This window comes from Perna viridis, chromosome 2, assembly GCF_037379345.1.
Source record: "Perna viridis isolate PV_CMFRI_1.1 ecotype Kerala chromosome 2, ASM3737934v1, whole genome shotgun sequence".
NCBI lineage: Eukaryota > Metazoa > Mollusca > Bivalvia > Mytilida > Mytilidae > Perna > Perna viridis.
The window spans coordinates 60,533,095-60,544,403 of NC_142446.1; the positions used below are offsets into that span (position 1 = coordinate 60,533,095).

The window sequence follows — 11,309 nt, forward strand, 5'->3', positions numbered from 1 at the left end:
CAGAACCATACAAGAAGAAGATTCAAATACGTTTACTGATGGTAATACTTCACACAACAAAGGCAAAACTGGTCTAGCAGGAAGCCACAAGGTTAGTAATGCTGGACGGTTCAAGAAAGGTCATACTCCATGGTCGAAAGGTCTCATTTTTGAGAATGCAGTTTCATCAGATGAGGAAGAGTCAAAAACTTACATCCGAATGAATCTGCAAGATCACCGACAAGACGACATCAAAGCTGATTCTGTATCCAGGACTGACGGCGCACAGGTGGTAAAAGAAGATGGAAGAGGTGTGAATAAATCCAGTATGATCCTGCGGCCACGGTTCCTGAAAGCAGACAAAGAAAAGGTGACATCAAATAATTCTCATATTATTGAGAGTGAAAAGATGTTTGACATGTTCAACTTGGCGTACCAACAGCACAGGGGAAACACCAAAAACTTGCAAGAGGCCATGGATGGAGCCACATAGTGACAGAGAATGGGGTGCCTGTATCATGTACAGAGTTCGGTGTGCAAACTGTTGGTTTGCAACTCCAACACTAGCAAAGTTGTACTCAGAAGTTGAAAACAACAAGCCAGGGCCAAATCCAGCCGGTACTAACATTGAACTAGTTTCAGCAGGACTAGATAGTCCAATAGGAAGCCCCAAGACCCAGGAGATTTTAGTGCGTGTAAGTGTTCCACCTCCATGCAAGAGCGGTACGCAGAGAAACACCGACCGAATTTCTAAAGTTATGGTGAAGCAGAACAAGGATGACAAGAAAGATAAGGTTGAACAAGTGAACGCATACAACAAAAAGAAGGGACAACCAGAAAATGTGATAGATGTGACCTTAGATGGCAGGTACCCAACTGCAACAAGGTCCAGCAGGAAGAAACCAGGGTTAAATGCATCACAGGCACAGATGCTTGCGATTGAACAAAATTACTCCATGGAAGTTTGTAGTCGCAGCATCTTCACTAAACCAGCTATGTTGGAAGGGAGCTTGGCTCAGAGGAAAGGGATTTGATGCAAAGTGCCCAGGCCATGAAGGCTGTACTGCTACCCTTCATAGAACTATACCAATATCAGAATATGCCATGGGAAAAGACATTTGAAATCAGCTTGCACTGCAAGGTATGCTTATCCGTTATGCCACAACAGATGGAGATGCACGTTCCGCTAAAGGAGTAGATGCCATACATGTACTGTATCCTATGTGGGAAGTGCAGAGACTGGCTGACCCAGTACATCTAAGCCAACATCAATTCCGAGTGGGAATGCGAGCAGAGTTTAGTGAGACCATGTTTCATGGAAAAGCTAAAGAAGAGAACAAAGACTTGAAGAAAATGTTTAGCCTGGACTTGAAGTGTCGCAGTTCCATGATACTGAACCAGTTAATGAATGAATATAACCAGGACACAGAAAAAGTTTGTAAAAAACTACCTACCATTCTTTCAACTACAGTCCAGTGTTATGGTGGAGACTGTTCATCTTGCCTTAAGGAGTCTGCGTATGCAAAGGTACAGTCAGTGATAACTGGTGGACCAGATCCTTTCACCTCAGCACTTACAACATCGCTGTGCTGAAAATAGACAAAATTGATGAAATTATACTGCTAGAACTACTGAAAATGATACTTAGTGAGGAAGCAGTCAATAGCATGAGAAAGTTCCACACAACAAATAAAAATGAAGGAGTTCATCGTGCATTGAGTGTGAGTTTACCAAAAAATGAAACTCATGGAAAAAACATGGAAGGCAGACTTCATTCTGCAATACACAGGACCAACAACAGACCTGGTACATCAGCCAAGATGAAAAGCAAAGAGTTGAACATTAAAGTGTCTGAAGACTGTGAGACCTCCTTAGATAAAATGGACAGAGAGTATACTTACAAAAGGACTTATGAGCAGAAACCTAAAGTAAAGACAAGAAGGTTACAACAGGCAGCTGTCAGACTGGAGGAACACAAGATTCATAAAGAGCTCCACAAAAAGAGACCAGACTATGTAAAAGGGCAACTAGATCCCTTACCAGATGAGCTGATGCATGATGAATACTGCAAGAAGAAGATGCCTAAGAAAAAGACAGACAGCTCAAAAAAATCAAAGGTCCTTTTAAGGACCACCCAAATCTTTCAAAAAGATTTCTTATATTGATACGAATAAACTGAAATTTAATGAATAAATGAACACTTTCCCCTGCCCATTTTCTTTTAAATCCATTAAAATACCTAAATTATTATCTGGCATCTTAAGGTGCACTAAACAGGGCGGAAAAGGGGCAATGTGACCTATACATTCCCCTTTCGACACACGTTTGCCTACTGTTGTTGAAACCATGTGGTTCCAACACCAGATGGGCTACATTTATGCATTTGGTATTGTGGCACAGGTGTGATACATCAACAGCCGGTAACTGTGCAGCCCTATGCTGTGTCATGTATGCAAGCCTGTGCACATATAATAATTTCCACCCAATGGCACCAGGAAATCTACAATTTATGACCCCATATTTGCCATTTGGTGTACATGACCCTGTCCAAATAAAACACTCTCCATTTAGCCCAAGGGCACGTTTTTCCTCTAGCTTTTGATGGTACTTCTGCAAAAAAGGCATCCATTTTGTAAAGTTACTTTTTCAAGCAAGGTTGAGTAGGAATATTTCTCAAAAAGAGGATTTGGTACCCCTCAAAACCAAAAGAAAAAGTCCAAATTTGAGATATCCAACCCCTATCTTTTGAAAAATGGCTAAATTATGCAAAATTTTCTCAAAATATAGTAAATTTGATATCTTTCAATAGTACTGTACCTCTACTACACATATGAAACACAAAAATACTCACCAATACGAAAATGTAGCCATATCAGCTGTTTTTGTATGCAAGCATACCTCTCTCTATTAAACCACAATTAATTTTAACACTATCTTCTTTATAGCCTTTCTGTAATTTAAAAAAATTCCACCGGCGCAATTCAATTGAGATTTTCAGGGATGTTAATTTGAACCTTCCAACAACTTATATGAAAAATATAAAAAGATTTACCATTATTTTTTCAATTTATATGCATAAACACAGAGATACCCTAAAAAATGACCCAAAATGGCTTCCGGATGTCACAAACTTAACCTTTTTTGACCTCACCAAATCACAACCTACATGTCAAATTTCTCATTTTAACACATCTACTAAAATAATTTCATTATTCCTCTTCCATTTGAGCACAAAAAGTATGAGAAATTCTGAAAGGAAGTGTTTCTAAAAAATTTTTGTAAAATCCCCTATTATTATAGGAACTATATTCGTATACAACGAACAGCTAAGGGCAGATAATTGTGGTCTCATACCTATTAGATGCGCTAAAGTTAAAATATTGTAATATAAAACCGTCTTCTGTTATTTCATCATATTTCCAATCATTCTGCAAAGTTTCCATTAAATCGATCTATTATCATGTCCGCAAACCAGCTTCAAAGGCAGCTACCCAAAACTGTTTTCAGCTCTTCTTTCTTATCTGAAAAATTCAAAAATTTAGATATGACCACTTTTATCAATATTGCAATAACTTTTTTACTTTTTGAGATATTTTCACAAACTAAGGTGTGTTTTTCTCTTGGATAATTATATTATTTGAATTACAAATTTTCTTTTATCAAAATAGTTTTAAAGTGGTTTAATTTTTTTTTTTCAAATTCCAAATATGGAAAAAAAATAGAATGGAATCAAATTGAAGCTAAAATTTAAAAATACTTCTACATCATAAAAAATAGAAAAAAATATTATAAATTACTTTCATGATTCAGAAAACAGCCCCAATTTACAGATTCTTGATAAGTTGAAAAGTATTTGTGTAAATAATTATTTTCTACAGGTGCCGATATCACCAATAATCTAAAGGCTCAGGGTTGCATACTCATACATAAAGTTCTTCTGATAAGAACAATTTTGAATAATTACACAGGTATTTTAGGAAATTTTCATCACAGCAAGTTTTTTTCTCCACATTTTAAAGAAAACAAAATTGATTTATCACATTTGGGTCTGAAAGAAAGAAAATTATAATATAGTGGTGCAAAAATGGTCAATTTCATTTTTTTTTTTTCTAAAGGCATTTTATTTTTTTTTTCTAGTATCTACTTAAAACTACAAAAACAATCCCAAATCAAATATTTGTTATCAATTATACAGAATTAAACCATCATATTGGCTTTCTTTTGATGATTCTTTGAAAACCCCCCATCACTCAGGGGGTGATCTAGTATCCTATTAGGATCAAATTATCTGATCTAATGAGTAAAAGACTGCACCCTGAGCCTTATTAGGACTAAGTAAACATTGTCAGCATCTACAAATTCTCACCTAAACTATCAAAACAACCAAAAAGTATCAATAGTAGCCCTTTTGAGACTAAAATCATACCAAATTTTGTTGCAGAACCATACAAGAAGAAGATTCAAATACGTTTACTGATGGTAATACTTCACACAACAAAGGCAAAACTGGTCTAGCAGGAAGCCACAAGGTTAGTAATGCTGGACGGTTCAAGAAAGGTCATACTCCATGGTCGAAAGGTCTCATTTTTGAGAATGCAGTTTCATCAGATGAGGAAGAGTCAAAAACTTACATCCGAATGAATCTGCAAGATCACCGACAAGACGACATCAAAGCTGATTCTGTATCCAGGACTGACGGCGCACAGGTGGTAAAAGAAGATGGAAGAGGTGTGAATAAATCCAGTATGATCCTGCGGCCACGGTTCCTGAAAGCAGACAAAGAAAAGGTGACATCAAATAATTCTCATATTATTGAGAGTGAAAAGATGTTTGACATGTTCAACTTGGCGTACCAACAGCACAGGGGAAACACCAAAAACTTGCAAGAGGCCATGGATGGAGCCACATAGTGACAGAGAATGGGGTGCCTGTATCATGTACAGAGTTCGGTGTGCAAACTGTTGGTTTGCAACTCCAACACTAGCAAAGTTGTACTCAGAAGTTGAAAACAACAAGCCAGGGCCAAATCCAGCCGGTACTAACATTGAACTAGTTTCAGCAGGACTAGATAGTCCAATAGGAAGCCCCAAGACCCAGGAGATTTTAGTGCGTGTAAGTGTTCCACCTCCATGCAAGAGCGGTACGCAGAGAAACACCGACCGAATTTCTAAAGTTATGGTGAAGCAGAACAAGGATGACAAGAAAGATAAGGTTGAACAAGTGAACGCATACAACAAAAAGAAGGGACAACCAGAAAATGTGATAGATGTGACCTTAGATGGCAGGTACCCAACTGCAACAAGGTCCAGCAGGAAGAAACCAGGGTTAAATGCATCACAGGCACAGATGCTTGCGATTGAACAAAATTACTCCATGGAAGTTTGTAGTCGCAGCATCTTCACTAAACCAGCTATGTTGGAAGGGAGCTTGGCTCAGAGGAAAGGGATTTGATGCAAAGTGCCCAGGCCATGAAGGCTGTACTGCTACCCTTCATAGAACTATACCAATATCAGAATATGCCATGGGAAAAGACATTTGAAATCAGCTTGCACTGCAAGGTATGCTTATCCGTTATGCCACAACAGATGGAGATGCACGTTCCGCTAAAGGAGTAGATGCCATACATGTACTGTATCCTATGTGGGAAGTGCAGAGACTGGCTGACCCAGTACATCTAAGCCAACATCAATTCCGAGTGGGAATGCGAGCAGAGTTTAGTGAGACCATGTTTCATGGAAAAGCTAAAGAAGAGAACAAAGACTTGAAGAAAATGTTTAGCCTGGACTTGAAGTGTCGCAGTTCCATGATACTGAACCAGTTAATGAATGAATATAACCAGGACACAGAAAAAGTTTGTAAAAAACTACCTACCATTCTTTCAACTACAGTCCAGTGTTATGGTGGAGACTGTTCATCTTGCCTTAAGGAGTCTGCGTATGCAAAGGTACAGTCAGTGATAACTGGTGGACCAGATCCTTTCACCTCAGCACTTACAACATCGCTGTGCTGAAAATAGACAAAATTGATGAAATTATACTGCTAGAACTACTGAAAATGATACTTAGTGAGGAAGCAGTCAATAGCATGAGAAAGTTCCACACAACAAATAAAAATGAAGGAGTTCATCGTGCATTGAGTGTGAGTTTACCAAAAAATGAAACTCATGGAAAAAACATGGAAGGCAGACTTCATTCTGCAATACACAGGACCAACAACAGACCTGGTACATCAGCCAAGATGAAAAGCAAAGAGTTGAACATTAAAGTGTCTGAAGACTGTGAGACCTCCTTAGATAAAATGGACAGAGAGTATACTTACAAAAGGACTTATGAGCAGAAACCTAAAGTAAAGACAAGAAGGTTACAACAGGCAGCTGTCAGACTGGAGGAACACAAGATTCATAAAGAGCTCCACAAAAAGAGACCAGACTATGTAAAAGGGCAACTAGATCCCTTACCAGATGAGCTGATGCATGATGAATACTGCAAGAAGAAGATGCCTAAGAAAAAGACAGACAGCTCAAAAAAATCAAAGGTCCTTTTAAGGACCACCCAAATCTTTCAAAAAGATTTCTTATATTGATACGAATAAACTGAAATTTAATGAATAAATGAACACTTTCCCCTGCCCATTTTCTTTTAAATCCATTAAAATACCTAAATTATTATCTGGCATCTTAAGGTGCACTAAACAGGGCGGAAAAGGGGCAATGTGACCTATACATTCCCCTTTCGACACACGTTTGCCTACTGTTGTTGAAACCATGTGGTTCCAACACCAGATGGGCTACATTTATGCATTTGGTATTGTGGCACAGGTGTGATACATCAACAGCCGGTAACTGTGCAGCCCTATGCTGTGTCATGTATGCAAGCCTGTGCACATATAATAATTTCCACCCAATGGCACCAGGAAATCTACAATTTATGACCCCATATTTGCCATTTGGTGTACATGACCCTGTCCAAATAAAACACTCTCCATTTAGCCCAAGGGCACGTTTTTCCTCTAGCTTTTGATGGTACTTCTGCAAAAAAGGCATCCATTTTGTAAAGTTACTTTTTCAAGCAAGGTTGAGTAGGAATATTTCTCAAAAAGAGGATTTGGTACCCCTCAAAACCAAAAGAAAAAGTCCAAATTTGAGATATCCAACCCCTATCTTTTGAAAAATGGCTAAATTATGCAAAATTTTCTCAAAATATAGTAAATTTGATATCTTTCAATAGTACTGTACCTCTACTACACATATGAAACACAAAAATACTCACCAATACGAAAATGTAGCCATATCAGCTGTTTTTGTATGCAAGCATACCTCTCTCTATTAAACCACAATTAATTTTAACACTATCTTCTTTATAGCCTTTCTGTAATTTAAAAAAATTCCACCGGCGCAATTCAATTGAGATTTTCAGGGATGTTAATTTGAACCTTCCAACAACTTATATGAAAAATATAAAAAGATTTACCATTATTTTTTCAATTTATATGCATAAACACAGAGATACCCTAAAAAATGACCCAAAATGGCTTCCGGATGTCACAAACTTAACCTTTTTTGACCTCACCAAATCACAACCTACATGTCAAATTTCTCATTTTAACACATCTACTAAAATAATTTCATTATTCCTCTTCCATTTGAGCACAAAAAGTATGAGAAATTCTGAAAGGAAGTGTTTCTAAAAAATTTTTGTAAAATCCCCTATTATTATAGGAACTATATTCGTATACAACGAACAGCTAAGGGCAGATAATTGTGGTCTCATACCTATTAGATGCGCTAAAGTTAAAATATTGTAATATAAAACCGTCTTCTGTTATTTCATCATATTTCCAATCATTCTGCAAAGTTTCCATTAAATCGATCTATTATCATGTCCGCAAACCAGCTTCAAAGGCAGCTACCCAAAACTGTTTTCAGCTCTTCTTTCTTATCTGAAAAATTCAAAAATTTAGATATGACCACTTTTATCAATATTGCAATAACTTTTTTACTTTTTGAGATATTTTCACAAACTAAGGTGTGTTTTTCTCTTGGATAATTATATTATTTGAATTACAAATTTTCTTTTATCAAAATAGTTTTAAAGTGGTTTAATTTTTTTTTTTCAAATTCCAAATATGGAAAAAAAATAGAATGGAATCAAATTGAAGCTAAAATTTAAAAATACTTCTACATCATAAAAAATAGAAAAAAATATTATAAATTACTTTCATGATTCAGAAAACAGCCCCAATTTACAGATTCTTGATAAGTTGAAAAGTATTTGTGTAAATAATTATTTTCTACAGGTGCCGATATCACCAATAATCTAAAGGCTCAGGGTTGCATACTCATACATAAAGTTCTTCTGATAAGAACAATTTTGAATAATTACACAGGTATTTTAGGAAATTTTCATCACAGCAAGTTTTTTTCTCCACATTTTAAAGAAAACAAAATTGATTTATCACATTTGGGTCTGAAAGAAAGAAAATTATAATATAGTGGTGCAAAAATGGTCAATTTCATTTTTTTTTTTTCTAAAGGCATTTTATTTTTTTTTTCTAGTATCTACTTAAAACTACAAAAACAATCCAAAATCAAATATTTGTTATCAATTATACAGAATTAAACCATCATATTGGCTTTCTTTTGATGATTCTTTGAAAACCCCCCATCACTCAGGGGGTGATCTAGTATCCTATTAGGATCAAATTATCTGATCTAATGAGTAAAAGACTGCACCCTGAGCCTTATTAGGACTAAGTAAACATTGTCAGCATCTACAAATTCTCACCTAAACTATCAAAACAACCAAAAAGTATCAATAGTAGCCCTTTTGAGACTAAAATCATACCAAATTTTGTTGCAGAACCATACAAGAAGAAGATTCAAATACGTTTACTGATGGTAATACTTCACACAACAAAGGCAAAACTGGTCTAGCAGGAAGCCACAAGGTTAGTAATGCTGGACGGTTCAAGAAAGGTCATACTCCATGGTCGAAAGGTCTCATTTTTGAGAATGCAGTTTCATCAGATGAGGAAGAGTCAAAAACTTACATCCGAATGAATCTGCAAGATCACCGACAAGACGACATCAAAGCTGATTCTGTATCCAGGACTGACGGCGCACAGGTGGTAAAAGAAGATGGAAGAGGTGTGAATAAATCCAGTATGATCCTGCGGCCACGGTTCCTGAAAGCAGACAAAGAAAAGGTGACATCAAATAATTCTCATATTATTGAGAGTGAAAAGATGTTTGACATGTTCAACTTGGCGTACCAACAGCACAGGGGAAACACCAAAAACTTGCAAGAGGCCATGGATGGAGCCACATAGTGACAGAGAATGGGGTGCCTGTATCATGTACAGAGTTCGGTGTGCAAACTGTTGGTTTGCAACTCCAACACTAGCAAAGTTGTACTCAGAAGTTGAAAACAACAAGCCAGGGCCAAATCCAGCCGGTACTAACATTGAACTAGTTTCAGCAGGACTAGATAGTCCAATAGGAAGCCCCAAGACCCAGGAGATTTTAGTGTGTGTAAGTGTTCCACCTCCATGCAAGAGCGGTACGCAGAGAAACACCGACCGAATTTCTAAAGTTATGGTGAAGCAGAACAAGGATGACATGAAAGATAAGGTTGAACAAGTGAACGCATACAACAAAAAGAAGGGACAACCAGAAAATGTGATAGATGTGACCTTAGATGGCAGGTACCCAACTGCAACAAGGTCCAGCAGGAAGAAACCAGGGTTAAATGCATCACAGGCACAGATGCTTGCGATTGAACAAAATTACTCCATGGAAGTTTGTAGTCGCAGCATCTTCACTAAACCAGCTATGTTGGAAGGGAGCTTGGCTCAGAGGAAAGGGATTTGATGCAAAGTGCCCAGGCCATGAAGGCTGTACTGCTACCCTTCATAGAACTATACCAATATCAGAATATGCCATGGGAAAAGACATTTGAAATCAGCTTGCACTGCAAGGTATGCTTATCCGTTATGCCACAACAGATGGAGATGCACGTTCCGCTAAAGGAGTAGATGCCATACATGTACTGTATCCTATGTGGGAAGTGCAGAGACTGGCTGACCCAGTACATCTAAGCCAACATCAATTCCGAGTGGGAATGCGAGCAGAGTTTAGTGAGACCATGTTTCATGGAAAAGCTAAAGAAGAGAACAAAGACTTGAAGAAAATGTTTAGCCTGGACTTGAAGTGTCGCAGTTCCATGATACTGAACCAGTTAATGAATGAATATAACCAGGACACAGAAAAAGTTTGTAAAAAACTACCTACCATTCTTTCAACTACAGTCCAGTGTTATGGTGGAGACTGTTCATCTTGCCTTAAGGAGTCTGCGTATGCAAAGGTACAGTCAGTGATAACTGGTGGACCAGATCCTTTCACCTCAGCACTTACAACATCGCTGTGCTGAAAATAGACAAAATTGATGAAATTATACTGCTAGAACTACTGAAAATGATACTTAGTGAGGAAGCAGTCAATAGCATGAGAAAGTTCCACACAACAAATAAAAATGAAGGAGTTCATCGTGCATTGAGTGTGAGTTTACCAAAAAATGAAACTCATGGAAAAAACATGGAAGGCAGACTTCATTCTGCAATACACAGGACCAACAACAGACCTGGTACATCAGCCAAGATGAAAAGCAAAGAGTTGAACATTAAAGTGTCTGAAGACTGTGAGACCTCCTTAGATAAAATGGACAGAGAGTATACTTACAAAAGGACTTATGAGCAGAAACCTAAAGTAAAGACAAGAAGGTTACAACAGGCAGCTGTCAGACTGGAGGAACACAAGATTCATAAAGAGCTCCACAAAAAGAGACCAGACTATGTAAAAGGGCAACTAGATCCCTTACCAGATGAGCTGATGCATGATGAATACTGCAAGAAGAAGATGCCTAAGAAAAAGACAGACAGCTCAAAAAAATCAAAGGTCCTTTTAAGGACCACCCAAATCTTTCAAAAAGATTTCTTATATTGATACGAATAAACTGAAATTTAATGAATAAATGAACACTTTCCCCTGCCCATTTTCTTTTAAATCCATTAAAATACCTAAATTATTATCTGGCATCTTAAGGTGCACTAAACAGGGCGGAAAAGGGGCAATGTGACCTATACATTCCCCTTTCGACACACGTTTGCCTACTGTTGTTGAAACCATGTGGTTCCAACACCAGATGGGCTACATTTATGCATTTGGTATTGTGGCACAGGTGTGATACATCAACAGCCGGTAACTGTGCAGCCCTATGCTGTGTCATGTATGCAAGCCTGTGCACATATAATAATTTCCACCCAATGGCACCAGG

The 11,309-nt window shown here is 37.6% G+C and overlaps 1 long non-coding RNA gene across 1 annotated transcript; it reads right to left on the reverse strand.

Annotated features, from left to right (window-relative positions):
- Positions 1–7,330: 7,330 nt before the first annotated feature.
- LOC148626314 (uncharacterized) lies at positions 7,331–11,011 on the reverse strand. Its single transcript, XR_015920034.1, has 3 exons — positions 10,268–11,011; positions 9,028–9,162; positions 7,331–7,917 (listed from the first exon to the last, which is right to left on the reverse strand). It is a non-coding gene; the product is annotated as an uncharacterized LOC148626314 (long non-coding RNA).
- Positions 11,012–11,309: the final 298 nt, after the last annotated feature.